This window comes from Budorcas taxicolor, chromosome 16 (genome assembly GCF_023091745.1).
Source record: "Budorcas taxicolor isolate Tak-1 chromosome 16, Takin1.1, whole genome shotgun sequence".
NCBI classification, from domain to species: Eukaryota; Metazoa; Chordata; class Mammalia; order Artiodactyla; family Bovidae; genus Budorcas; species Budorcas taxicolor.
Genome location: NC_068925.1, coordinates 32,728,848 through 32,744,905, shown reverse-complemented (window position 1 = coordinate 32,744,905; position 16,058 = coordinate 32,728,848). Strand labels below are relative to the sequence as shown.

Genomic DNA, 16,058 nt, shown 5'->3' with positions numbered 1-16,058 from the left:
GTCATATATAACATTAAGAATTTATACCCTAAGTGATTTTAAGTGGCTTATAAAATTATGTATTTATAAAATAAATTAGATCCATACATATGTATACATATTTCCCTATATATATATAGGGAGAGAGAGAGAAGTGTGTGAGAGAAAGATATCAGTTCCTGGACCAATTTGATTATTGCTATTGGACATTAACTAGACTTTGGCTAAGTTGGTAATGAGTTTGCTGGCAATGCGGGAGACCCAGGTTCAATCTCTGGGTGGGGAAGATCCTCTGGAGAAGGAAATGGCAACACACTCCAGTATTCTTACCTGGAAAATCCCATGAACAGAGGAGGCTGATGGGCTACAGTCCATGGGGTCACAAAGAGTCAGACACAACTGAGTGACTGACTTTCACTTTCAAGGTAAATGAATCAGAAGGAGAGTGAAAAAATGCAGAAGGGAACAAAACACGTGTTGAGCTCACTGGCTGCAGACCATCCTAATGGCCACTGTTCACCCATCCTGCCCTTTATCTTCACACAGACCCTCTCGGTGGGAGTTATTATCTTTCTACAGATCGAAGAGTGGCAAAGCCAGGATTTGACCAGGACTCTCTGACCGCAGGGCTTCCCAGGTGGCTCACTGGTAAAGAATCTGCCTACCGTTGCAGGAGATGCAGGAGACTTGGGTTTGATCCCGGGGTTGGGAATCCCCTGACAGAGGAAATGGTAAGCCACTCCAGTATTCTTGTCAGGAATATCCCATGGACAGAGGAGCCTGGTGGGCTATAACCTGTGGGGCCACAAACAGTCAGACTGAGCAACTGAGCGCACACACACTCTGACTCCAAAGCCTGTTTTTCATATTGAGTTATTATTTTTACCCAATAAAGTGATACAGAGTTTGTCTGGAGACTCTTAGTCTTCCTTGGAGATTGTTTTAGGGAATTTTAATGTAGAGAACAGTGGGTAATAGCATAGTTACCTGTAAATAGCAAGTACTCAGTAAGTATTTTTAGAATAAAATGAATAATACATGCATAGATAACAAGATGAAAAACATTTACTTTTTACAAGCTATAGAAATGTTTAAGGATGCTTTTATGTTAGCCTCTATAAAAACAAAACTATACATAGCATCGTAATTCAGCTCAAGGCATTTAGGTGAAGCCTAAAAATATAATTTTTTATATTTTTCCTTCTATAGTTTCTTAAAACAATGGTGTAGACCTCCTTATCTTTATTTCTTTATAGCCCCCATTTATTTCTCAGTCTGTTGGAATGAACTCCACCTCTCCTCTGATTCTGGTCAAAGTTGATGATGAATTTATTCATTCTAATCCAGTGGACACTTTTCACTCTCTGTCTTTTTTGGTCTCTTAGTAACATTAACATTATCGACATCTTGTTCCATCTTTTCCCTCGTCTCTCTGGCTGCTCTTTTTAAGACTCCTTTGATACCTCCTATTGCATCTACTCATTAAATGCTGAGGTTTCCGATGGTTCTGTTATGAGCCACTTTCAGTTCTCATTCTTCTCTGCACCTCCCTGGACCATCTCATGTCCATTCACACAACTTCAGTTGCCAACTTCATGCTGAAGATTCTCCAATCTGAAAAACTAAGCCAAGTAGTTTTTGAATCCAAATACCATAAATGAAGCTCTAGACATAGACTATGTATCTTGAAAATAACTGGTTTCTGTCTATGGAGTCAAAGGCAAGTGTAAAAATTAAGAGACTCAAATATTTCTTAGCCATTTCTTGGTAATTAGTCATGCATTAAGAGTCACTTTTGTGCACCTTTGAATACAGCACTGAATGGCTCTTTGCATTGGTTGCTAGTGATTTGTTTGGCAGAGTAGAGGGAAAACATAGAAATTGAAAGAGTTTCCAGCCACTTTCAATTGAATATCATTTGTAAAGATAAAGTAGCTCGGAAATTTTAATGGAAATCAATGTGAAATAAGATTCAATTTGTAAAAACTTAAATTACAAGCAATTTGTAAAAGTATATTGTGTAAATGCAAGAATTCACAGGAGGAGAAGGTGATTGATTGGTTATATAATATGCATTACATTCTGTCCAATGGCATGTGACTTTGTTCACAGACACAGCTGGATGGCATCTGGGGCTAGAGAACAGGATCACATCACCCGTTCCTAGGTGCTCTATCAGTATATAAATATTGTGCTCAGTCGCGACTGACTCTGCTACCCCGTGGACTGTAGCCCGCCAGGCTCCTCTGTCCATGGGATTTCCCAGGCAAGAATACTGGAGTGTGTTGCTATTTCGTCTTCCAGGGGATCTTCCCGACCCAGGGATCGAACCTGGGTCGCCTGCATTACAGGCAAATTCTTTACTGCTGAGCCATCTGCGAAGCCCATTGTAATTATTATCTTTATAATAATATCAGAACTAGGAATTTTATTCTTAGTCAAGGATTGAATGTCAGGAAACTATAGTTATAATTAATGTGTAAGTAAGTTGAGATAGTACTTGAAACCTATATGGGTGCTTAAGGTAATCATGTTCCAAATTCTGCAAAAATGGTGATCATTGAACTTCGGATTCTAATACCTAAGAGTAACTACAGCATATAAAATTTAATTTACCCATTTTAGATTTCACCTGCCTAAAAATAATAGGCCCACTAAAGTAAACAATAGTAAAATATGCAGTTTAACATGGCTCAGGTTTCTTTACGGAGTTAACCAGGAAATTTGAACTAAATCCTCATTGTATTTTGACAGATTTCTCCATTGCCTGTAATTTATTTCAAAATAGTTTTTTCTTTATACCGGTTTAATTATTAATTGTTTGATCATTGTTCTCAAAAATACTTTTTAACTATAAGACAAAAAAGTAGCAAGACTGTAATAAAGACTTTACTTTTTTAATTAATTGATTTTGGGGGCCCCTCTGGGTCTTTGTTGCTGCATGCAGGTTTTTTCTAGTTACGGTGAGTGGGGGCTACGCTCTAGTGTCAGTGCGGGCTTCTCATTGTGGCGGCTTCTCTTGTTGTGGAGCACAGGCTCTAGGGCGTGCAGGCTTCAGTAACTGTGGCTCCTGGGCTCAGTTGCCCTGTGGCATGTAGGATCTTGCTGGACCAGGGATCAAACTCGTGTTCGCTGCACTGGCAGGCAGATTCTTAACCACTGGACCACCAGGGAAGTCCCAATAAAGACTTTAGCTGAGAGAGATGTGAATTACTTGGGAGGAATCCACTGTGTTATCTTTTTATTATTCTATATTATTTAATTTCTTTATTATTCTCCCTGCCTCCTCCCTCCATACCCATGCTATACACACACCCACCCACACACACACACACACACACACTAACATGCACACACATGTACATGTCCAGATTTCAACAACCCCAGATGCAGTGTGCAAAGGGACGGGTTTGAGAGCATCCATCCTTGGTGGTCAAATCCATGTCCTGGCAGTGGAGACAGGCACCCAGACCTACCTCCTCTTTCCTGCCCAGGCTGTTTCCTAGCGTAACTGCCTCGCTCATGTAGAATCATCAAATAAGCAAGAACATGCAACAAAAAATAAAGTACAGATCTTTGTTAGCAGTCTTGATGCAAAGTCACCAAAAGAATTGCCCCCATAGTTTGTTGTTGTTTTCTGATGCTGAAATCTGGAAACAAACCATAAACTAAAATTTTATTGTGGTAAAATATACGTAACTTTACCCATGCTTGAAGAAGGGAACGGCAACCCAATCCAGTGTTCTTGCCTGGAGAAGTCTATGGACAGAGGACCTTGTGGGCTAGAGTCCATGGGGTTGCAAAGAGTCAGACACAACTGAGCAACTAACACTTACCCATCCTATTTTTCTCATGTTGTTGTCGGAGAACGCAATGGCACCCCACTCCAGTGCTCTTGCCTGGCAAATCCCGTGGACGGAGGAGCCTGGTGGGCTGCAGTCCATGGGGTCGCTGAGGATCAGACACGACTGAGGGACTTCACTTTCACTTTTCACTTTTATGCACTGGAGAAGGAAATGGCAACCCACTCCAGTGTTCTTGCCTGGAGAATCCCAGGGACAGGGGAGCCTGGTGGGCTGCCGTCTGTGGGGTCGCACAGAGTCGGACACGACTGAAGTGACTTAGCAGCAGCAGCAGCATGTTGTTGTGTGGCATCTCCACCATCCATCTCCAGACCTCTTCATCTTACCAAACTGAAACTCCATCCCCTTGAAACAGTAGCTCCTCATCCCCTGCCTCCCTCAGTCCCAGGTAACCACAATGCCGCTTTTTGTCTCTCTGGTTTTGACTACTCGAGGTACCACACTCAAGAAGAATCATACAGTATTTGTCTTTTCGTGCCTGACTTATTTGGCTAAGCATACTGTCCTTAAGGTTCATCCATGTTGTATCTTGTGTGAGAATTTCCTTCCTTTCTGCAACCCCTGCAGTCCTAAGTGGCCATGATTATCATAGACTCTTCCTCCTTTCACAAGTTAATTTGCTCTGGAGTAATCTCTCATCTATGCTGTCTGCTGCACGGAGATGGCTTCTAACTTCATTGAAAACAAAAGCTGCCTCCTTTCCTCTGCTTTGGAGCCTTTGAACATGCCTATGATGAGTTCACCTATGTATTTTTTAAGTGGAGTATAATTGCTTTACAATGTTGTATTAGTTTCTGCTGTACAACATCATGAATCAGTCATGTGTATACGTGTATCTCTTCCCTCTTGGACCTTCCTCCCACCCCTCCAGGTCATCACAGAGTACCAAGCTGAGTTCCCTGTGCTATGTAGCAGCTTCCCACTAACTGCCTATTTTACACATGATAGTGTATATCTGCAATGTGAATTTGCCATGGTTTTCAACAATCTGCATAGACTCCCTTCCAAGTGACCTGGCAGTAGAATAAATACGAGAGGAAGGGGTGTGAGTTTCTTTCTACCTCCCTCCCTCAAGTGGGGCTGCTGAGGTATCAGCAGTCTAGAAGATTGCCCCGAATCTGGGGTTGCCTGACCTTGCAACAGAGGTGGAGGGCGGGCATTCTGAACCGCTGCTGTGTCTGGTTCCTACTCTTTTTTAATGCAGAGACCCCTAGCAGATGGTTTTTCTTTGAAATAACTTACTTAATGATTTCTTCAGATTTCAGCTATACCAAATAATTTGTTAAATAAAAAGAAACATTGATATTAAAGGGGAAAAAAGAAATTACTTCCATTAGCAAACAAAACTAACATATAGTCACATTTAATTAACCAAGAAGCCCCCAAACCAGAGTGTGTCACCCAGCATTGACAATTAATTATCTTTGCTGTGAGAGAGCTACAGGTATTCAGCAAAGAGTTACAGATTAAAGGCTTTGTTTTCTCTGCAATTGCTGTCCATTTCTAGCTATCACACCTTGATAGCAGCTTGCTGCTTCAGGCAGCAAATTATATCTGAAGTATGTAATTTCATGTCAGTTTTTAATTTCACATGATCAAAATATGGGGAAAGTGAGGATAAAGCACTGTTCCTTTTAAAATAAAGACATTAAATGAACAACTGCTTTTCAGTTTCTTATGCTTTTTAAGATAATTTTCTACCAAACAGCTAAGGAAGATAAATATGAGAGGAAACTAGGGAATTAGTGGTCACCCTTGGCTTTTAAATGGGCTCTCTGTTTATGGTAGATCATGTGGTTTCTTCCTTTGAACATTACATTAGCATATATATAAATGATTTAACTAGAAACTACTGGAGTTAGCATCTAAAAGGCTGCATGATGTAATGAAAAGAACATTAGATTCATTAGATTCTTGAAATCAAATTATCTGGAATATGCTTATTCCTTGAAGGAATCTTAATTTTAGTTAGCTATTTCTTGCAATGTAGTCAATATCCATACATATATTATGGACAATTGTTTCTCTGCAGAAAAATCGAACACAAGCATCCCTAAGGAATAGGCTTTAATTAGCCTATGATTGTCTTTTTGTCTGTCTATATTTATAAGCAGCTAAAATAGCTAGTTGTAGATACATGAGTTTATCAGTTCCAATCAAGAAGACCAGCTAGTTCTCAATTATTCATCTTTGTGAAAGATAGCAGTACTGGCAATTAACTACAATCATATATACCTAGTTTGGGATGGATTTTTCAACTACAGTTGTACTGACTAGGGTCCGATGGCCTCGGTGTTTACAGTTCCTTTATTTGCTGAGCCCGGTTTGCAAAGGCCTGACTCTGGAGGAGGTTAGAAACTAGCTGGTTTCCCAGGTACTAATGTGGAGGCTTGGTTGGGCAGATCAGGCCGGGGACCTACAGATCTGCCGAAGAGGAGGGTTTCTAAGCTGAAGCCAAGTCGGCAAGCAGAAGGCAAGATGCAGGAGATCAGGAAGCCAGGTTAGGAGTCTGGGAAGACCAAGACCTAGGCTTGGCACAGTCTGTAGAGCAGGAGCAGGGAGATTTGGAGTGCAGCTGGGGCCGTGTCCTCAAACCCAGGCACGTGGGCACTGTCACCGGTCAGAGAGCGAGCAAGGCTGTGTCCCACCTGGATGGGGCAGTGGGCTTGCCTTGTGCTGTCCCATCACGTGGCCTCGTCCAGGACATCTGTAGTGAACACCTTTGGAGCAGAGGATCCTGGAGGCACACCTCCAGACTTCTGTGCCCGTTAGGCTTTTTCCATCCCTGGTAAAGTTCTTAGGTATGTGCCCTGGCTGGTTGGAGTCTACTGAGTCAGGTCAGCAGGCAAGAAGAAAGTGTAGCTTTGTGCATCTGCGTGGAGTGAAGCAGTGAAATAAAGAAGCTAACAGCTGTGGAGTCACAAACAAATATGTACATCATACATGTCATACATGTTGCTAAGTTGTGTCCGCCTCTTTGCAACCCCATGGACTATAGCCCGCCAGGCTCCTCTGTCCGTGGAAAATTCCCAAGGCAAGTATACTGAAATGGGTGGCCATTTCCTCTTCCACATGGTGTCAAAGGCAGCTTACAAATTGGCAGTATGTTCTTTAGACCTCCAGGATCTAATGCCTGAAGATCTGACTGAAGATCTGAGGTTGAGCTGATGTAGTAATAATAGAAATGAAGTGCACAGTAAGTGTAATGCACTTGAATCATTCTGAAACCATCCCCCGGCTCCCCGATCTGTGGAAAAATTGTCGTCCATGAAACTGGTCCCTGGTGCCAAAAAGGCTGGGGACCACTGCTGTAGATATTTATATTACACACCAGTCTAGAACCATTTTTGGTTTATTCAGTCTTCCAGTGTCCTTGAAAGAGTGGAGAGCCCTCTCAAAATATGAAAGATTGATGAGGCCTGAAGCGAGTTGCATCTTTCTGAGGTCACTGAGTCTCGGACACAGAAATTCCCTCTTTCTAATGTGTTTTCCTCTAGGTTTGACCTGAAGCTGGTTGTCTTAGCAGTGTTCTGGTCTAACCTACTGGGTTTGCTGGACACACAGAAATAGAAAAGTGTAATAAGAAAGCCCACATGTCCCTAAGCTGCCAAAAGACTATGGCACCAACTGTCAAGTTCCAGACGAGATGAAGTTCGTTAGAGCAGAGGTTCCCAGCCTTCTTTCGGGCCCTGGAACCTAGCCTCCCAAAGATGGCATCTCGGCCATTAGTGAAGGTGCTCCCTCAAAGCCCCGTCACATGAAATATTCAGGAAGCTGCCAAGATTGGCCGCCATGGCTGGTATCCCGCTGCCAGGCGCCTGAGGTGAGCGGAGCTTGGGGGCCTACACAGTGCAAGCAGCAGCTGCTGTATAATGAGCTGAAAGGGCTTAACTCCCAGCAAGACGAGTGGAAGAGTCTTTCTTAAAATGTTCCAAATCCCTGTAGACACCAAGGAAGCTTACCTGAGCCCTGAGAAAAAGGAGCATCAGAGAGAGGGAGGCAAAGGGCCTCAGCAGGACGTAAATTCTGCCACTGACACAGTGTGTGTCTGTGTTCCTACAGTCCACATTGCCTCAGCCAGGAAATAACAGATTCATGCTTTGTACTCCTGTTTAGCCTTCCATGTGTGCGTGCTTAGTTGTTCAGCCATGTCCGACTCATTGCAACCTCATGGACTGTAGCCCGTCAGGCTCCTCTGTTCATGGAATTCTCCAGGCAAAAATACTGCAGTGGGTTGCCATTCCCTTCTCCAGAGGATCTTCCCAACCCAGGGATCTAGTCTTCTGCGTTGTAGGTGGATTATTTTACCATCTGAGCCACCAGGGAAGCCCTTAGCCTTCCATGTCAAAGGCTAATTCTTTTATTATTAAACATCTCCTGCTTTATTTGAGCATATGAAAACATTTCTATTTTCACATAAGGATCTTGGCTCAGCAAACACTTTCTTAGGTACCTGGCTTTCAGCAAAGGAGAAGATTTTTACTTTGAATAGCTTTCGTAAAAGAAAAGTTAGTTTATGAAAGGGCTTCTCTTCATCCCGTTATTTTTGCCTGTAGTTGTATTTTCATTCACCTCTGTTATTCTCACTTTGACCATAAAAAATCCAGACACGAATAGATTAGCAGTATTCACTAACAGTATGGTTTTTAAATTTTGTTTTTTCCCCATTTTACACCTCTAGGCATGAGTGAATGATGTGCAGTTCAGGTAAAGCTTCTACCTTCTCCGAGCTTCTAGGGAGCCAGTGGAAGTTCTCAATAATATTCGGTGGTGTGGATTCCTCTCATAGCCGCAACTTAGGAGTAGACTCTTGGACACAGAGCACCTGTGGGGTGACTCAGAGGTGACTGACATGCATAGCCTATTAATTGCATAGTTCTTTGAAAGTGAAAGTGTTAGTCACTCAGTCATGCCTGACTCTTTGCGACCCTGTGGACTGCAGCCCACCAGGCTCCTCTGTCCGTGGGATTTTCCAGGCAAGGATAATGGAGTGGGTTGCCTTCTCCAGGGGATCTTCCTGACCCAGGGATCGAACTCGGGTCTCCTGCCCTGCAGGCAGATTCTTTATTGACTGAGCTACCAGGGAAGCATAGTTCTTTAGTATATAGTTGTCACTGATTGATTGATTCGGTTTCCAGAGCGCTGAGCTGCATTCTAAGCAGCTTCCAGCATCCTTTTTGTGTCTGTAGGAGAGGTATGAGGCAGTGGAGAATGGCACGGACGAATGGTGCGTGGTGGTGGTTGTGGTGGTGTTACTGTCATGCAAAGACTCGCTCTGGGTTGGGATTGTAGGAGTCGAGAAACCATTTTCATATAATTTGCCTTTCATATCCTAATTCTGGGCATGACCTGACTCACTCAGCTGAGGCATTTTCCCCCCCTGTGATGAGAAGGTATGTTGCTAAGCAACTAGATCAGTAATTGGTAAATGCTTATATATGATTTGATTTGAGTTACATACAAAACTATGTAACTGCTTTTTTTCTGTCTTCGTTATTAGGCACATGATTATCATTTGGTTTTATATTGCCCAAATGAAATAAAATAAGTGCTTCTATTTATCACATTGCATAACAGCATGAAGTGGTAGACTGACCCCAAGTCTAAAGCAGAAAATGCAAATCCTCATCTCGGTTATGAGAATCACAAGTCCTGTGACTAGAGATAAAATCAGGTAACTTCTGTGCCTCCCTGGCTTTTTACGTCTGTACTTTGTGGTACAAACACCTTCTCTGCTTGTCTCAGAGGACTGAGTGTGATGGATGTGACAGTGTGTAAAAAAGGCTTTAGAAAGAGTGAAACATTCCAAGGTCTGAGCATTTCTAGAACTTCAGATACATAGTCTTGGGACTTTGCATATGTTCCTGTAACTCCAAAGGCTGAATCAATTAAGAAGCCCTGAGTGGATACACACCAGTGGTCCCCAACCCTTTTGGCATCAGGAACCGGTTTCACGGCAGACAATTTTTCCATGGACCGGGGGTCGTGGAGATTGTTTCGGGATGATTCAAGTATATTACATTTATTGTATACTTTATATCTGCTATTATCACATCACTAATAATGCAGTGATAGAGTCAACACTAATAGCATCCAGAAGGAAAGACCACACTGCACAGCAGCATCTCATTAGGTGTTAAGACATAAGACATAGGCTCTCAATTGCCTCTCAATTGCTGAAGCCTCAACGAGTTGATAAGGGCAACTTGTAGAAGCCTTGAATGGGTAAAGTTTTAAGAGAAGAATAAGGGTAAATTCATAGAGATTCTCACTCTAGGTTAATGCTGTGCAGCAAGTTGCAAAAATCAATCTATTTTCAAATTATAATAGTGTCTGGCTGCCGTGTCTTAATGCAATATTGTTTGAGGTTAACCGTCAGCCATGTTTTGCCTCCTAGCAGTAAACATTTTATTTGAAGTCATGTCATGAATTATCTTCCTACACTAATGAAATGGATCATTTACATAAAAATCTGAAAAACCCCAAGACCCATATGCTTTTTGGTCTCCGGAGGCATGGAAATGACCTCAGTGACAGCCAATTAGAAAATGGAAAGGTGAAGGAGGACGCTTTTTATTCCCTGTTTGGAGAATTTCCAGAATGAGTAGCGTGCTTCATGGCAGTGCCAGAATACTTTTGAATAGGCATTATTTCAAAATGAAACCTGTTTTTTTTTTTTTTTTTTTTAACACGTAGATGGATATCTTAACTATTTCCAGAGGGCTTTGCCTCAGATCACTGGCTCTTGTCACACATCCTCCCTATTTATAATCTGTTTTATTTTTTTCTACCCCGGTGTCACTGACCCCATGGATTTCCTGGGAGCTGCTGTGATCTGTCACGTCATTGCTCATTTACCAGACAGTCTTAATCCTCAGAGCATTGAAATATTTTATAATGGCACATAAGCCATCAGAGCCTATGACAACCCTGGCCATTTCACATTAAATTGCCATGCGGATTGTCTTTTTACCTGCTGACGCTGGCGATTTTACCACTCTCATCTCCCTCCTGGGTCAGGACCCTCTCTGGGCAACAGATGGGGCAGTTCTAAGGGCCTCACCCTGCCCTCCTCTTGAGCAGTTTTTCAGATGATGTCTCACCAGTCAATTTCTTGGATTCCGTTTATTTGAACCCAATTTGAATGACCTCTTAATTTTCATGAAGCTTTCACCCACCTATATGATCATCTCACAGTTGAACACCCCCTTCAGACAGGATGAAATGCTCTGAGTATTGTTAGCAAACACGGTACTAGAATTTTTTAAAGGATGAGGAATCCTTAAGAAAACAACTGTACTACCTGATATTCCTGCTTGATATTCTCTAAGGAGAGTTCTATTCTTCATGAAGCTAACAATTCTTACAATATTGTTAGGGCAATATTTTAGTAAACTCTAGACACTAAGCAGGGTAGACCCCAACTTAATTCTCATGGGATGCATTTAGAATGAAGGGCTTGCCGTTTAAACACTCCGTAATTCTGAAAATCCAAGGTCAAATAGTCTATCACACAAATGCAAAAAAAAGAAAAAGATACCCCATAAGTTCCCCCCTCTGATCTGTATAACTGAGATCCAAAGCTCTCCCCCACCTAAACCAATTAAATTCACTAGATAATTATTTACCTCTTTCTTTTTGATCTGGGTAGATCTGGCCAGGGGGAACAAGGAACCATCCCCTTTGAAGGTCATCTCAATTCTAAACTGATTCCTGAATTCAGATGGCATCACACTGATGTGTTAGGGTAATTGTCTCCTGTGTGAGACGAGTAAGGATGGAGAGAAAGGGTAGAGCCCAGAGGGAAGAACTGAGCTCTCTAGGTTTAAATTCCTGCCAAGTTCACATTATGGCTCCTCTCCTCACAGACTGATATTGCTTAGTGTGGCGTCACTTTCTTTATAGCTGTTCAGTGAATATTAATTTCATCCTGCTAGAGAGGCTACCTTTTTTTTTTTAATTGAAATAAGGTTCAGAGAATTAAGTGAAGCCCAGAGATAGTTACAGATGTGTGCAGGGCTGTATAGCTGTAGGGAATATGTGATACAGTCCATGCCAAGAATGAGTCAAGTAAATATTACTTCTCACAGTTTTTAGGTTAACTTTTTGTTGTTTAAAATCTTATCAAACGACATACTCATCTGTTCCTCTCCCTACCAAAAAAAAAAAAAAAAGAACTTGTGAGGCATTAATTACACAAAATAATTGCTAGCCAAAATGTCTTTACCTTTTCAATTCTTTCATGACTTCTGCTCCTTTATGTCACTGAATAATACAAGTATATATGAATGATTTCTGTCCCTCAAACTTGACCCATCTGTGTGTCATTGAAGTGCTCTGTAAAAACAGCAGAAGCTGCTGGCTTCCAAGGAATTGAAACATATAAAATAGAGATCAAATAGCTGGTTAGGATGATGTCAAAATGAAAATAAAATGTTCTTATGTAATATATGGCTCTAAACTGTGATTTCTAAGTCCTAGAATACTCTTTATTTCATATATATGTTTTAGTTTTTTTTTTTTTTTTTTGTAACTGTGATGTGAGTAAAGTTTCCCCCTTGAAGTTTCATATATGTATATGTTTTAGGAAGAAAGTAGTTTTTATGTATTCTCAAATAATTTCCTGCATTACTGTTTTTCTGCACTGAAGCCAACAGAAGCTTCCCTGAATGGAATAGAGATTTCAGGGGTCATTTCAGTGTTTTTGCATCGGAAGAAATTTTGGAAATCATACCATGTTCCCAGTGCCTGCTTTCATCTCCCTGGTATTCCCTGTAAATGGCTTTCTAGCCACTACTTGGACACTTTCAATGATAAAAGCTATTTCAAGAAGCAGACCCATCACTAATGGGTTACTCTGATTTTTAGAAAGACGCCCCCTTTACTTATACCCCACAAATGCCCTTACATTTCACCTGCCTGTTTTTCTACCTGTTCAGAGATGATCTGATGCAATATGGGGAACAGAGACCTAGATTCAGTCTCAGTTCCACTGTTTATTATTATATTCCTTCAAAGTACCATCTATTAAGTACCTCCTGTATACTAAACCCTTTACCTGCGCTCTTATTTAAATTTCACAAATGTCTATAAAGGTAGATAACTTTTTTGTTCTGTCTTACTCTGCAGAACTGAGGCTCGATAAAAATATGTGTAATAATGATGATGATGATGATAATATTACTAAGTACCAGCTATATGCTCAGGTGCTATGCTGGACCCTTTATATAAACATTTTCAGAATTTAAGTAACTCACCTATCATCTACCTAGTAGCTGAAGAAGCTAGATGTTCAAATAAAGTCAGATACTCAAAGGACTTTGGATTTAACTCTTTAAGACTTGTTTATTTGTCTGTTAGATGGGAATACTATTAGTATCTTCTTCACAAAGTTTGCTGAGATTCAAAATATTGGCCTGAGTAGGGTATCAGAAGGACCTCTGTTAGGTCAAGTAAAATGGGCTGAGGACCATGACATTTAGCAATCATGAGGTCATTTGTGGCCTTGACAAGAGCTGTGTCAGATTAGATATGGGCTGGATGCCTGGTTGGGATGAGTTTATAGGCAATGGGAGGAGGTGAACTGGAGAAAACAAGTGTAGGCAACAGTTTCCATGAATTTGGCTGCAAAGATGAGCAAGAAAACAGAACGGTAGCTGGCTGGGTAAGAAGAATGAAGAGAAAGACCTGTGTTTTATTTCTGAAGACAGGAGAAATAACAGCATGTTAGTATGCTGTTGGGATTGATCTGGTAATAGAGCAAAATTTTGATATTATATTAATATCAAGGAGAAGGCAATGGCACCCCACTCCAGTACTCTTGCCTGGAAAATCCCATGGATGGAGGAGCCTGGTGGGCTGCAGTCCATGGGGTCGCTAAGAGTTGGATGCGACTGAGCGACTTCACTTTCACTTTTCACTTTCATGCACTGGAGAAGGAAATGGCAGCCCACTCCAGTGTTCTTGCCTGGAGAATCCCAGGGGCAGGGGAGCTTGGTGGGCTGCTGTCTATGGGGTCGCACAGAGTCGGACACGACTGAAGTGACTTAGCAGTAGCAGTAATACCAAATATTAAATGTTATGTTAATATCAGGAGGAATGAAACCTTGGCTCCTTGGGAATGCCCTTTATACACTTTAATTTCAGGGACCCTCTCTTTCCTCCTCTGCAGGGTCTGTTTGTAAATGGGCATGGGTAGTACAGATAAGAGAAATGAGAAAAAACCAGCGTCTCTTCCGAGCTGCCTTTCAAAGTGTCACTGCCTTCTCCTCTCTGTCTCCACTTTTGGACTAGGAACCCCCAACTGGTGGGGAAGTGTGAAGCACAGCAACTCCTTGGTCCTTTTACCACCTCCTGAAAGAATTCTAATGTGAATGGATAAGCACGTGATCCATTCAGTTCCTAGCAGATCATCATCTTCGCCCTTCTTCCTAACGCTCCTGTGTCTGTGGACACCCTGACTTGAAAGCAGTAAGAGGTTACTATCAGTAGAATGTGATGTCCACACACACACCTCTGGATGAGTCACTGTTTGTTCAAGGAGAAAATCTCACAGAGTAACGAAAACTACCAAGAGATACAGCAGACCGGTCACCGAACAATCCCACTTCACCTTTAATTTTAGAGGGGCAAGAGGGGCAGTATCAGAAACAGTGGCAACGAAAGCATGAGAAAAATTAGTCCTAGGTGGGTTTTTTCTTTTTTTTTTTTTCTGATTGGGGAAAGAAAGTACTGAGGAAATCTCCTTCTAGTGCCCTTCATTTTCCATCATCTTACATAGATTCACTATAGAGGCCCCTAAGTCTGGCATTGGGCCTGTTAGGGCATCATTCCATCAAAATCTGCCATTCCTCATGCACCATTCCTCTGAAAATCACTCTTGTGAAAAAAGATGTTCAATTTCACAGCTAAGAAAAAAAATTAAGCTTTGAAGTGGTAATTCTATTTGCTGTATTTGTGTAGTGGCCATTTTGTAGCTCAAGGGGATGTGTCAAAAGCATGACAGTTACTGATACAAAATTAAAATTAACCAGTCCACAGCTTTAAGATTCATACATGAAGAGGGAAGGTGGTGGGAAGTGGGGAGGGGTGGAAACAATGCTGATTTAATCTTTTTGAGCTACTTTGCTTGTGACCTGTTATGCAGTTGGTAAAAACACGGGATGGATTATAAGGTTTTGATGTGTAGAATACATCAAAACAAAATAGCATTTGATTTAAGCAGCAGCTAAAACGTTTCTTCGCCTTTGGTAAGGAAACTGGAATTCTTAGAACAAGAATATAGGGTGAAAACACCAAGAATGAATCCAGAAGTGAGTATGTTATAGTCTGTGCCTTTGCCTTACTCCCCACTCTCCTCTATGATACGACTGTCCTATTTCAGGTGTTATAGGACATTCTAACGAGGGAAGATGTGATGAGAACAACAAATGTTGTTAACGACGGCAGCGCCCTCCCGCCCACCTTTTCGTTTGCGTCCTCTACCCCCTTTGTGAGTTCTGACTCCGTCACCCCTTGCTCTTGCCCATGAATTGCATTTTGTAGCGAAAGAGCACCCTGCAAAAAGCTTGCTTTCCTCACGAGCTGCCCCTTGTCTCAGGACCCAACACCTTGGCTGCAGTTTATTCTGATTAGGTGTTATGTTTCTTTAACAGCTTGATTTATATTTCCCTACTGCACTGGGGTCTGTGTTTTTCTTCCACAATCACATCCACAGCATACCTTGAACGGTCACCACGTGGTTCTTCCTCAGACCAGTCTGGATTTTACAACGTGTTAGAGTTTCTAAGAAATTCGTAAGGTCTCTCACACTTGAGTTTATACCAGAAGTTATGAAATGATTAACCTAATTGGTACTGTTTATCCCCAAAGATGGCCAGCTTTATTCATGCTTAAGCTGAGTGTTTGTGGATAATAAGCAGTTCTTTGTGGATGGAGGCTGCGGAACCTTGTGAGGTCATGGCGTTGTTCTGCCATATGAAGGATCGGGCAGCTCCCTGGGTTCACTTATGGCACTAGTGGTAAAGAACCTGCCTTTCAGTGCAGGAAACATAAGAGACGTGGGTTTGATCCTTGGGTCAGGAAGATTTCCCCCTGGAGGAGGAAATGGCAGCCCATTCCAGTATTGTTGCCTGGAGAATTCCATGGACAGAGGGCCCTGGCAGGCTGCAGTCCATAGGGTCGCACCGAGTCGGACATGACTGAAGCGGTTTAGCA

At 41.9% G+C, this 16,058-nt stretch overlaps 1 protein-coding gene across 1 annotated transcript in view; it reads left to right on the top strand.

Annotated features, from left to right (window-relative positions):
- KIF26B (kinesin family member 26B) overlaps nucleotides 1-16,058 on the top strand; it is a 509,132-nt gene that overhangs the window by 343,888 nt on the left and 149,186 nt on the right. The window lies entirely within an intron of this gene.